Here is a 13283-nt window from a genome sequence, read left to right on the forward strand (position 1 = left end):
GTTAGTCTATGGGCAGTGTTAGTCTATGGGCAGTGTTGAGTCTATGGGCAGTGTTGAGTCTATGGGCAGTGTTAGTCTATGGGCAGTGTTAGTCTATGGGCAGTGTTGAGTCTATGGGCAGTGTTAGTCTATGGGCAGTGTTAGTCTATGGGCAGTGTTGAGTCTATGGGCAGTGTTGAGTCTATGGGCAGTGTTAGTCTATGGGCAGTGTTAGTCTATGGGCAGTGTTAGTCTATGGGCAGTGTTAGTCTATGGGCAGTGTTAGTCTATGGGCAGTGTTAGTCTATGGGCAGTGTTAGTCTATGGGCAGTGTTAGTCTATGGGTAGTGTTAAGTCTATGGGTAGTGTTGAGTCTATGGGTAGTGTTGAGTCTATGGGCAGTGTTAGTCTATGGGCAGTGTTAGTCTATGGGCAGTGTTGAGTCTATGGGCAGTGTTGAGTCTATGGGCAGTGTTAGTCTATGGGCAGTGTTAGTCTATGGGCAGTGTTGAGTCTATGGGCAGTGTTAGTCTATGGGCAGTGTTAGTCTATGGGCAGTGTTGAGTCTATGGGCAGTGTTGAGTCTATGGGCAGTGTTAGTCTATGGGCAGTGTTAGTCTATGGGCAGTGTTAGTCTATGGGCAGTGTTAGTCTATGGGCAGTGTTAGTCTATGGGCAGTGTTAGTCTATGGGCAGTGTTAGTCTATGGGCAGTGTTAGTCTATGGCAGTGTTAGTCTATGGGTAGTGTTAAGTCTATGGGTAGTGTTGAGTCTATGGGTAGTGTTGAGTCTATGGGCAGTGTTAGTCTATGGGCAGTGTTGAGTCTATGGGCAGTGTTGAGTCTATGGGCAGTATGTATGTTTGTTGAACTTCTTTCGCACCGTACGTAGCCAACCGCGGCTAATCGGAGGTGCGGTGTGAACACGACAAGGTAAAAACGCAAACAGAAGCCGTTCTAAAGAAATGAGTTCGTCAACGTCGATTTTAAAAAGCCCGTAGCTCCATAACTCGCTGAGCTCTCGTTTGTGACAGCCGGGACGCTTCTGAACAAGAGCGAGCGATGGAGTCTCAGTGGGCTTTAGCTGGTCAAATAAAAAGATAGTTTAAGGTCAAGTCCCTGGTCGCTTAGCCCACCCACCCACCCCACCGCTCCCTCCCTCCCTCCCCCATCCTCCTTATTTCAGAATGAGAATCTTTAATCGCAGCGGATGAATCCGACGCGCTATGAAGCTTTCGCGGTCACAGATACCACCGCCCTCATCCCCTCCCTGGGCAGCCCCCCCTCCCACCCACGCCCCCCCCCCACCCCCGTGTGCTCATAACGTTGAGAACGGCTGCAGATCCAGTAAAGTGAATTGCCGATATTGAATGACTTTCACCGGTTTATTGACAATACTTTTTGAGCCACCACCACCACCACCACCATCCCACCGGCCCAAATCGCCCGGCCAACCAGGGAGATAGATTCAGGCTAATGGGACCTGACGGCTAAAACGAAAATGGTCAATGGGGGGGGGGAGGGCAGTGGGTGGGTTCAGGGTCAGATGCAGTGGAGGCCCGGACTGGAACAGCGCAGCGATGAAAAAAATTACAAAATAAAAATTACAAAAATTTAAAACTGTGCGGCTGCAACATCCCCGGGGTTTGACCTCTGACCTTCCGACCAAGACTCACGCTCCACACCCCGAAGAGGAGAACAAAAAAACAACTCCGAAAAAACCACGGCGTTGGTAAGATGCGGACACCCTGTTTCATGGTGCCCAAAGGGAAAACTTGACTTTACCGAAAGACCCAAAGAATATCTAAAAATTTTTATTTTTTATTTTACCAGGGTAGGCCCACTGAGCTACATAGCTTTTCTTTTCAGAAGGGAAATCTGGCCACAAATGATGGCCCAGTGAAGTGGCTTATCATGATCACCGTGTGGAAATGTACAAAAGCACGAATACTCAAAACGCGTGACGTTGATTCTAAATGTGGAGGGTAAAACTGGAGGACCCGGAGAAAAATAAACGCGACCACGGGGAGAGAGAGATACGCAAACTCCAAATACACAGCAGCAGGAGCCAGGATCGGGATCGAACCCACGACCTCCTGCACACCAGGCGAGATACTTAACATCTCCTAGCCACCGTGATAATGATGATGAGAGAGAGAGACACGCAAACTCCAAATATACAACAAGCGTCAGGGTCAAGATCGAACCCACGACCTCCTGTATACCAGGCGAGGCAGTCAATATCTCATAGCCACAGTGATGATGATTATGATGAGAAAGACACGCAAACTCCAAATATACAGCAGCAGGCGTCAAGGTCAGGATTGAACTCACGACCTCCTGCATACCGGGCGAGGTAGTTAACATCTCATCAACCGTGGCGCACAGGGCAAGCAGTGGCACAAGGGCCGGCGGGCCCAGGTTCGATTCCCGCTCCCGAAGAACACAAAAGTGGTAAATGTTTGAACCCGCACTGCGCCTCCCCTAGGTCGACTCAGCCTTAACCCAGCGCGATGCGTAAACATCGCAACCAGGGTGCCAACTGGCAGTCCCGTAGTGTTCCCGCATGCGGTGTGTGAACGTGAGCACTGGGAAGACAAAGACGGCCGGGCGTGGTGCTGGCCACCAACCCACCCGCCCGTCATTTGCCGTGCCAGCCTTTCGTAGGTGCTCGCTAACAGCACTTGCCCCGGCAGTCCGTGAAAAGGGCTACACGGGGGAGCTTTGCTTTGTGTGTACACACACCCGCATAGGTTGGCGCATTAATCATCAGGAACATGCAAGCGTTCCCATTGAAAATGAATTCATCAAATAGCAGCGAGGTACAAGTTTGATGATTCCGTAATTGTATTGCAAAACTTGGTCAAGGCCTCAATATTAGCATTCGCTTGATTAATTGGCTGCACGTTTATGTAGATAGAATAATAATAATAAAAATAAAAGAACACATTGCAACTCAAATATACATTCGCTCACGTCGGAGAGAGAAGGGAGCCGGCTAATTAAAGCGGCGACTCGCTACCCTGAAGATGCCGCATGGAGCTCCCTCCTGGATTGTACCCGTTGCCTCGTCGTGTGTGCGTGCGTGTGTGTGTTCAGTGCGTGTGTTCAGTGCGTGTGTTGTGTGTGTTGTGTGTGTTCAGTGCGTGTGTTGTGTGTGTGTGTGCGTGTGTGCGTGTGTGTGTCGTGCGTGTGTGTGTTCAGTGCGTGTGTGTGTGCGCGTGGGGGCGTACGTACACCGTGTGTGTGTGCGTGCGTCGTGTGTTCAGTGCGTGTGTGTTTTTGCGGGCGAGGTCTTACGTATGCCATGTATGTTGCGTGTTGCGTGTGCATGCGTGTACATTGCGTGAGCATGCGTGTACGTTGCGTGTTGCGTGTGGGGAGCGGCGGTGCAGTGGTTAGCGCTGCGCTACGAACCCCGGCAACCCGAGTTCGAGTCCCACTCACGGCCAACTCCGGTGACGATTATCTGAATCGGTCCTGGGCCTCCCCGAGGTCGACTCAGCCTCAAATCAATACCAGGTGCGATGTGTAATCATCGCCGTTGGGGAGACAAAGGCGGCCGGGCGTGGTGTTGGCCACCCCACCCCCTCGTGTGCCGTGCCGGCCTTCAAAGCACTTTCCCCAACAGTCTGTTAAGGCTATACGGGGGATCTTTCTCTCTGTACGTATGTCCCGTGCGCGTGTGTGTGTGTTGTGTGTTGTACGTCTGCGTGTTGAAGTTCTTTCGCGCCATACGTGGCTAACCGGAGGTGGCGAAAAACAAGGAATTGCTCTTAAGGTTTTTTCGGTAAAGTCACGTAGGTAAAAAATAAATACAAATAAATAATAAAAAATGCAAATAAATCAATTAAATCGGAGGCAACACAAGCTTCCTTCATCTGGTGTAAAAAGGCACAGCAACATAACTGTATCTTCTTGGTTCTTTCGGTAAAGTCACGTAGAAGGGAAATAAAATAATAAAAATAAAACATAATAAAATACAAATCTCACGACGTTTCGGCCACAACGCAAGCAGCCGTCCTCAGGAAAGACAGCGTCTGAATTCAGACGCTGTCTTTCTGACAGACCTGTTCTTCACCTGAGGACGGCTGCTTGCGTTGTGGCCGAAACGTCGTGAAAATTATTTTATTATGTTTTATTTTTATTATTTCCATTCTACGTGACTTTACCGAAAGAACCAAGAAGATAAATCCCTGCAGTCACGAAAGCTTTAAATCGAAACATAATTGTAGTGGAGCTTCAAATCTAGAAGGAATTGCTCATTCCACGCGTTGCGTCGTGTGCGTGCGTGTGCGTGCGTGTGTGCGTGCGTGTGCGTGCGTGTGTGTGCGTGTGTGTGTGCGTGCGTGTGCGTGTGTGCGTGCGTGTGCGTGCGTGTGTGCGTGCGTGTGCGTGCGTGTGTGCGTGCGTGTGCGTGCGTGTGCGTGCGTGCGTGCGAATGGGGAGCGGTAGTGTAGTGGTTAGCGCGCTTCGCTACGAACCTGGCGACCCGGGTTCGATTCCCGCTCACGGCCAACACCAGTGACGATGATCTAAACCGGTCCTGGGCCTCCCCTAGGTCGACTCAGCCTTAAATGAGTACCTGGCGCGGTGTGTAAACATCGCCACTGGGGAGACAAAGGCGATCGGGCGTGGTGCTGGCCACCCAACTCCTCTTTCGTGTACCGTTCTGGCCTTCATAGGTGCTCGCTAACAGCACTTGCCCCTACAGTCTGTTAAGGCTATACGGGGGATCTTTGTGCGTGCGCGTGCGTTTGCTTTTCCATCGTGGCCACGCTGATGCGTTGCCTTTGCGTTGTTTCACACTCGGTTCGATGGCACCGCGGGTGCGAGGGAAAGATGGAAATCTCTCGGCAAAATCCAACTGCCACACCCATTCATCTTCTTGGTTCTTTCGGTAAAGTCACGTAGAAGGGAAGTAATAAAATAATACAAATAAAACGTAATAAAATTTCGATTTAAAGCTTTCGTGACTGCAGGGATTCATCTTCTTGGTTCTTTCGGTAAAGTCACGTAGAAGGGAAGTAATAAAATAATAAAAATAAAAATAATAAAATAATTATATTTAAAGCTTTCGTGACTGCAGGGATTCATCTTCTTGGTTCTTTCGGTAAAGTCACGTAGAATAAAAATAAAACATCATAAAATAATTCTCACGACGTTTCGGCCACAACGCAAGCAGCCGTCCTCAGGTGAAGAACAGGTCTGTCGGAAAGACAGAGTCATTCAGACGTCTCATTCAGACCCCACCCCACTCCACCACACCCCACAACGCCGGCCTTCACTGCCATCCACAAACGTCACCAGCAGCAGCAGAAGCCACAGATTTCCGTAGCGGGACAGAGTATGTGGCTGGGGGGGGGGGCGTGGTGGGGGGCCGATGTCCTCTCACTGCCAAGCCGGACGTAGACTTCCAGCCCGGCTTCAAAGTCGCGTTTTCGCTGCGGGGTTCTCATCGCAAAGTCTTCAGTTTTTTGTTATTTTTAAATCCTTTATATTAAGTTCACTTGCTTGCTTGCTTAGGACCGTGCAAATCTTTCGGTCGTTTTTTAACCCACTTCCCGTGCTCCAATCGAGCTGATCTTTTCCACACAGACTCGTTGTGCGAAACAATTAATGTTCGTGAAAATGTCAAAATTTTACACTTTTAGGACAAAAATATTATATTTAATTACCAATTGCTTAATGCTGCCATGCAATTATCTGACCCATAGGTGGCAGCCATCTCAAGCCAAAGGACGAGAGGACTCTAGCCGCCACGCATATAAAGGATTTATAGTGAAAAACTTTGTTTTTACGGGTTAATTTTTCCCCTCTCTCACCCTCTTTCTCTAAACTCGTACTTACTTGCAAGCGGGAAGAACCTCGCTCTCGCCTCTCGGAGCTGCACAGACCCCCCCCCCCTCCCTCCCCGCCCCCCGCAGCGCGCTCGCATTCTAAATCGGTTTTTTTTGTTGGTTTTCCTTTTTAAATCCTTTACATTAAGTTCACTTGCTTGCTTGCTTACGACCGTGCAAATCTTTCGGTCGTTTTTGAACCCACTTCCCGTGATCCAATCGAGCTGACATTTTGCACACAGACTCGTTGTGCGTGACAATTAATGTTGGTGAAAAAATGTTTCAAAAATTTTACACTGTTTATGAAAACAAATTAAATATTTAATTACCAATTGCTTAATGGTGGCAGACAATCATCTGACCCATAGGTGGCAGCCATCTCAAGCCAGAGGACGAGAGGACTCTAGCCGCCACGCATATAAAGGATTTAGAGTGAAAAACTTTGTTTTTACGGGTTATACTTAATAAGTCTTGCTTCGTATCAGGGAGGCTGCTTGCTGCTGCTGCTGCTATTGCTGCTGGTAAAGAGAGAGAGACAGAGATAGAGATTCAAATATCTGAGATGAAAGTTGCATTGATATTCCGCTGGCCCACAGAACAGAAGCGGAATGGGGAGAAATCCGATGATCTGTGAAGCTCTTTGGCTACAGATGTTCGTTAGGGGGGGGCACGGGGCTCAGAAAGTTACCACCACCACAACCACCATCACCACAACAACAACAACAACTACAACAACAAAAACGATTGGCGTTGCGAAGTATAGGAGAGATCAGCGAATCGCTCTGCATGAGTGAATTTAAACTAAACTCTTTATTTTTTATTTGACCAGGTAAGGCCCACTGAGTCATTAGCTGTTTGTTTCAGAAGCGAACTGGACTCAAGCGATAGCTCAACAAAGCGTCGTTGCGTACGTTGAACTTCTTTCGCACCGTACGTAGCCAAACGTGCTAATCAGAAGTGCAGTGTTGAGTCTATGGGCAGTGTTGAGTCTATGGGTAGTGTTGAGTCTATGGGTAGTGTTGAGTCTATGGGTAGTGTTGAGTCTATGGGCAGTGTTGAGTCTATGGGCAGTGTTGAGTCTATGGTGCAGTGTTGAGTCTATGGGCAGTGTTGAGTCTATGGGTAGTGTTGAGTCTATGGGCAGTGTTGAGTCTATGGGTAGTGTTGAGTCTATGGGTAGTGTTGAGTCTATGGGCAGTGTTGAGTCTATGGGTAGTGTTGAGTCTATGGGCAGTGTTGAGTCTATGGGCAGTGTTGAGTCTATGGGTAGTGTTGAGTCTATGGGCAGTGTTGAGTCTATGGGTAGTGTTGAGTCTATGGGCAGTGTTGAGTCTATGGGTAGTGTGAGTCTATGTGCAGTGTGAGTCTATGGGCAGTGTTGAGTCTATGGGCAGTGTTGAGTCTATGTGCAGTGTGAGTCTATGTGCAGTGTGAGTCTATGGGCAGTGTTAGTCTATGGGCAGTGTTGAGTCTATGTGCAGTGTGAGTCTATGGGCAGTGTGAGTCTATGGGCAGTGTTAGTCTATGTGCAGTGTGAGTCTATGTGCAGTGTGAGTCTATGGTGCAGTGTTGAGTCTATGGGCAGTGTTAGTCTATGTGCAGTGTGAGTCTATGGTGCAGTGTTGAGTCTATGTGCAGTACGTACGTAGCCAACCGTACTGATCGGAGTTCCTTCCAGACTGGAGCAATCACACTTCTTGTTGACGCACCACTCCCCCCCCCGCCCCCCCACACACAACTTAACATCCGTGATGAAGAGCTTCATAGCTCATCGGATTCATCGTTCCAGCAGTCTCAGCAACGGCTCCGCGCTTTCTGACACGCAAATCTGTCAAATTCATTTACGTTTTAAATTCGGGCCGTGGATACAGGAAAGCTGGAACAACCACATTCATTTCCTCCCGCCCTCCATTCAACGGCAAGCAGGCTACAAGACTCGATTTAAAGCTTTCGTGACTGCAGGGATTCATCTTCTTGGTTCTTTCGGTAAAGTCACGTCTTCACCTGAAGGCGGCTGCTTGCGTTGTGGCCGAAACGTCGTGAGAATATTTTTACTATGTTTTATTTTTATTATTTTATTACTTCCCTTCTACGTGACTTTACCGAGAGAACCAAGAAGAGGCTACAAGACTCTTTGGTTTAAAAGATGAAATAAAATAAATAAGAAATGTAAACAACTAAATTAAATCACGACGTTTCGAATATACACACCACAGTAATTCTGCCTGAGCAGCCACTCCTGCTGACGGAGGCTTGTGTTGCCTCCGAAACGTCGTGAATTTAACTTGGTTGTTTCATCTTCTTGGTTCTTTTGGTAAAGTCACGTAGAAGGGAAGTAATAAAATAATAATGAGAAGTATTTTATCATGTTTTATTATTTCATTGTTTTATTATTTCCATTCTACGTGACTTTACCGAAAGAACCAAGAAGATGAATCCCTGCAGTCACGAAAGCTTTAAATCGAAATTTTATTATGTTTTATTTTTTATTATTTTATTATTTCCCTTCTACGTGACTTTACCGAAAGAACCAAAAAGATGAATCCCTGCAGTCACGAAAGCTTTAAATCGAAATTGGTTGTTTTCATTTTTTATTTATTTTATTTGATCTTTTCACCCACGTAACTTTACCGAAAAAACCACAGAGGCATGGATCCTTGCCGTCACAAAAACTTCAAATCTAGCATCAAGCTACACGAGTTAAGCGCGCGATGTAAATGACACGGCGTTTGTCTCTTTGTCGAGATCTCATTGATGTACGCCGCTGTGAACATCCCTCCGATAAAACCACAAAATCTGGCTTTTAAATTGCCCATTATTCAGCTTTTAGGCGACATTCCCACTCACGCATTTTTCTTTCCGTGTCACACGTGCGATAGCGGGATAATGGCGCGCGTAATTCTTTAAATCATCGTCGTCGTCGTCGTCGCCTGCCTCGCCGAACGAAAGGATGGTTGGGGTACGGGGAATTTCGTTTAGACGCGTAGGAAGAGTGTTAAAACAGCTGCGCTAATTGCTCTGCAAGCATCTGGTCTCGCTTCTTTCACGACGTCCACGTTTATTCCATCCATCAAACCGGCGAAAAGGTGGTCGTTATCTTCTTGGCTCTTTCGGTAAAGTCACGTAGAAGGGAAGTAATGAAATAATAAAAGTAAAACATAATAAAATAATTCTCACGACGTTTCGGCCACAACGCAAGCAGCCGTCCCTCAGGTGAAGAATGGATTATTTTATTATGTTTTATTTTTATTATTTTATTACTTCCCTTCTACGTGATGACTATACCGAAAGAACCAAGAAGATGAATCCCTGCAGTCACGAAAGCTTTAGATCGAAATTTAATTGTTTTATTTTTATTATTTTATTACTTCCCTTCTACGTGACTTTACCGAAAGAACCACGAAGATGAATCCCTGCAGTCACGAAAGCTTTAAATCGAAAGGTGGTCGTAACACCTCTTAAAACGATCTAAATAGGTGTTTTTTAAATCCTTTATATTAAGTTCGCTTGCTTGCTTGCTTGCGCGCTTACGACCGTGCAAATCTTTCGGTCGTTTTTTAACCCACTTCCCGTGATCCAATCGAGCTGAAATTTTGCACACAGACTCGTTGTGTGTGACAATTTATTTTCGTGAAAATTTTTTTTCCAAAATTTTCCACTTTTTAGGAATCTTTTTTTAAATATTTAATTTTAAATACCAATGTGATAAAAATGAAACTCTTACTCAAGAAAAACAGAAATGAATAATAAAATGAAACCGATGCCACGCATATAAAGGATTTATAGTGAAAAACTTAGTTTTTACGGGTAAATTTTCGGTTGCTTTCTTTCGCCGGATAATTTCCATTGAGCGACGCGGCTCTATGTCAGGAGCAGTCCGACTGCCACGAACGATCGCTCAACGAAGCGGCCGATCACCGTCGCGTGGAAATTGACGGCAGCGGCCAAACATTCTGAACGCGTGACGTCGAGTTCTAAATACGGAGAGGCTGAACAGAAGGTACCCAGAGAACAATCCACGCGACCACGGGGAGAGAGAGACACACGCAAACTCCAAATATACAGCAGCAGGCGTCGTCAGGGTCGGGATCGAACCCACGACCTCCTGTAGACCGGGCGAGGTAGTTAACATCTCCTAGCCACCGTGATGATGATAATGAGAGAGAGAGAGACACGCAAACTCCAAATATACAGCAGCAGGCGTCGTCAGGGTCGGGATCGAACCCACGACCTCCTGTAGACCGGGCGAGGTAGTTAACATCTCCTAGCCACCGTGATGATGATGAGAGAGAGAGACACGCAAACTCCAAATATACAGCAGCAGGCGTCGTCAGGGTCGGAGTCGAACCCACGACCTCCTGTACACCAGGCGAGGTAGTTAACATCTCCTAGCCACCGTCATGATGATGAGAAAGAGAGACACGCAAACTCCTAATATACAGCAAGCGGATCGGGATTGAACCCAAAATTAGTCTTGCTGTGGATTTTACACCTGATGATGATTGCTTGTGTTGCAGTCGAAACGTCGTGAGAATTTTATTGTTTTAATATATTTATTATTCTATTGTTTTCCTTCTACGTGACCAAGAATATGTTTTAATAATAGTTTTAGTTACAGCTAACTAAACCTAAAAAACATTTCTAAAATAACCACTCGCGGTCTAAGCAGCGACACCGCAAGCACATCCCCGCTGTCAAAGGCCGCGGGGCCAAACTTGCTCCAGCGATTGGTGAGAGAAAAGACGAGTTTTCAAAGTATCCAGGCCGGGTTCACCGCGAAATACCAAAACACATCAGCGAGCACCGACACACTTTTAATTGGCCTCATTTGTTCCCGGCGAAATAACGACGACGACGAACCTGCACGGCATTCTCGGGGAGGAGAAAGTGAAATTAAAGTTCTAGAATTCCTGCTGAATTGGAAATCATCCTAAACGAGTTTGTGAACTTAAAAAGGCTGAGCATTCGTATTGAGGAATAGCGTTCAAACGCCAGCAGTCGTTGACTCTGATGGGGGGGGGGGTACGGTGAAAATAAATGGATGTGGCGTGAAATCCGGGTGAAGAGTAACACGCGTGTGCACGCGCATGTACGCACACACACGCGCGCACACACATGTACGCACACACACGCGCACGCTCACTCACTTATTCACCTGCTCAGCCACTCACTCACCTGCTTACCCACTCACTCACCCACTTGCTCATTCTCTCACTCACTCACCCACTCACTCAACTGCTCACCCACTCACTCACTCACCCACTTGCTCACCCACTTACTCACTCACTCACTCTCTCACTCACTCACTCACCCACTTGCTCACTCACCCATTCACTCACTCACTCACCCAGTTGCTCATTCTCTCACTCACCCACTCACTCACCTTCTCACCCACTTACTCACTCACTCAGTCACCCACTCACTCGCTAGCATGTTCACACTCATTATGTAACTCGCTCGCTCACCCAAGTCTACCCCCTTGCTCACCCGCTCACTCACCCTCTCACTCGCCCACACTCACTCTCTCACTGACTCTCTCACCCGCTCACTCACTCTCTCACTGACACTCTCTCACTCTCTCACTGACTCTCTCACTCGCTCAATAACTAGCTCACTCACTCTCTCACCCGCTCACTCACCCACCCACCCGCTCCCTCACCCACCCTCTCACCCTCTCACTCGTCCCGCTCACTCACTCACCCGCTCACCCGCTCACTCACTCACCCTCTCACCCTCTCACCCGCTCACTCCCTCACTCTCTCACTCACACTCTCACTCTCTCACCCGCTCACTCACTCGCTCACTCACTCACTCTCTCGCCCCACCCACGCGCTAACTCACTCACTCACTCTCTCACTCACTCTCTCACCCGCTCACTCACTCTCTCACCCGCTCACTCGCCCTCTCACTCTCTCACTCACTCTCTCACTCTCTCACCCGCTCACTCACTCGCTCACTCACTCACTCTCTCGCCCCACCCACGCGCTAACTCACTCACTCACTCTCTCACCCGCTCACTCACTTGCCCTCTCACTCTCTCACTCTCTCACCCGCTCACTCACTCGCTCACTCACTCGCTCACTCACTCACTCTCTCGCCCCACCCACGCGCTAACTCACTCACTCACTCTCTCACTCACTCTCTCACCCGCTCACTCACTCTCTCACCCGCTCACTCGCCCTCTCACTCTCTCACTCACTCTCTCACCCGCTCACTCACTCGCTCACTCACTCACTCTCTCGCCCCACCCACGCGCTAACTCACTCACTCACTCTCTCACCCGCTCACTCACTTGCCCTCTCACTCTCTCACCCGCTCACTCACTCTCTCACTCACTCACACTCACTCTCACCCGCTCACTCACTCTCTCACCCGCTCACTCACTCGCTCTCTCGCCCCACCCACGCGCTCACTCACTCACTCACTCTCTCGCTCTCTCACTCACTTGCCCTCTCACTCTCTCACTCACACTCTCACTCTCTCACCCGCTCACTCACTCTCTCACTCACTCACACTCACTCTCACCCGCTCACTCACTCTCTCACCCGCTCACTCACTCGCTCTCTCGCCCCACCCACGCGCTAACTCACTCACTCACTCTCTCACCCGCTCACTCACTTGCCCTCTCACTCTCTCACTCACACTCTCACTCTCTCACCCGCTCACTCACTCGCTCACTCACTCACTCTCTCGCCCCACCCACGCGCTAACTCACTCACTCACTCTCTCACTCACTCTCTCACCCGCTCACTCACTCTCTCACCCGCTCACTCGCCCTCTCACTCTCTCACTCACTCTCTCACCCGCTCACTCACTCGCTCACTCACTCACTCTCTCGCCCCACCCACGCACTAACTCACTCACTCACTCTCTCACCCGCTCACTCACTTGCCCTCTCACTCTCTCACCCGCTCACTCACTCTCTCACTCACTCACACTCACTCTCACCCGCTCACTCACTCTCTCACCCGCTCACTCACTCGCTCTCTCGCCCCACCCACGCGCTCACTCACTCACTCACCCACTTGCTCACTCACCCATTCACTCACGCACTCACTCACCCAGTTGCTCATTCTCTCACTCACCCACTCACTCACCTTCTCACCCACTTACTCACTCACTCAGTCACCCACTCACTCGCTAGCATGTTCACACTCATTATGTAACTCGCTCGCTCACCCAAGTCTACCCCCTTGCTCACCCGCTCACTCACCCTCTCACTCGCCCACTCGCTCTCACTCACTCTCTCACTGACTCTCTCACCCGCTCACTCACTCTCTCACTGACACTCTCTCACTCTCTCACTGACTCTCTCACTCGCTCATTAACTAGCTCACTCACTCTCTCACCCGCTCACTCACCCACCCACCCGCTCCCTCACCCACCCTCTCACCCTCTCACTCGTCCCGCTCACTCACTCACCCGCTCACCCGCTCACTCACTCACCCTCTCACTCTCTCACCCG

The 13283-nt window shown here is 48.9% G+C and overlaps 1 protein-coding gene across 1 annotated transcript in view; it reads right to left on the reverse strand.

Moving 5' to 3' along the window:
• Nucleotides 1-13283, reverse strand: part of TDRD3 (tudor domain containing 3) — a 281657-nt gene that overhangs the window by 36265 nt on the left and 232109 nt on the right. The gene's annotated exons all lie outside the window — the stretch shown is intronic.

This window comes from Lethenteron reissneri, chromosome 59 (genome assembly GCF_015708825.2).
Source record: "Lethenteron reissneri isolate LAM-NWPU_2019-01 chromosome 59, ASM1570882v1, whole genome shotgun sequence".
Taxonomy (NCBI): Eukaryota; Metazoa; Chordata; class Hyperoartia; order Petromyzontiformes; family Petromyzontidae; genus Lethenteron; species Lethenteron reissneri.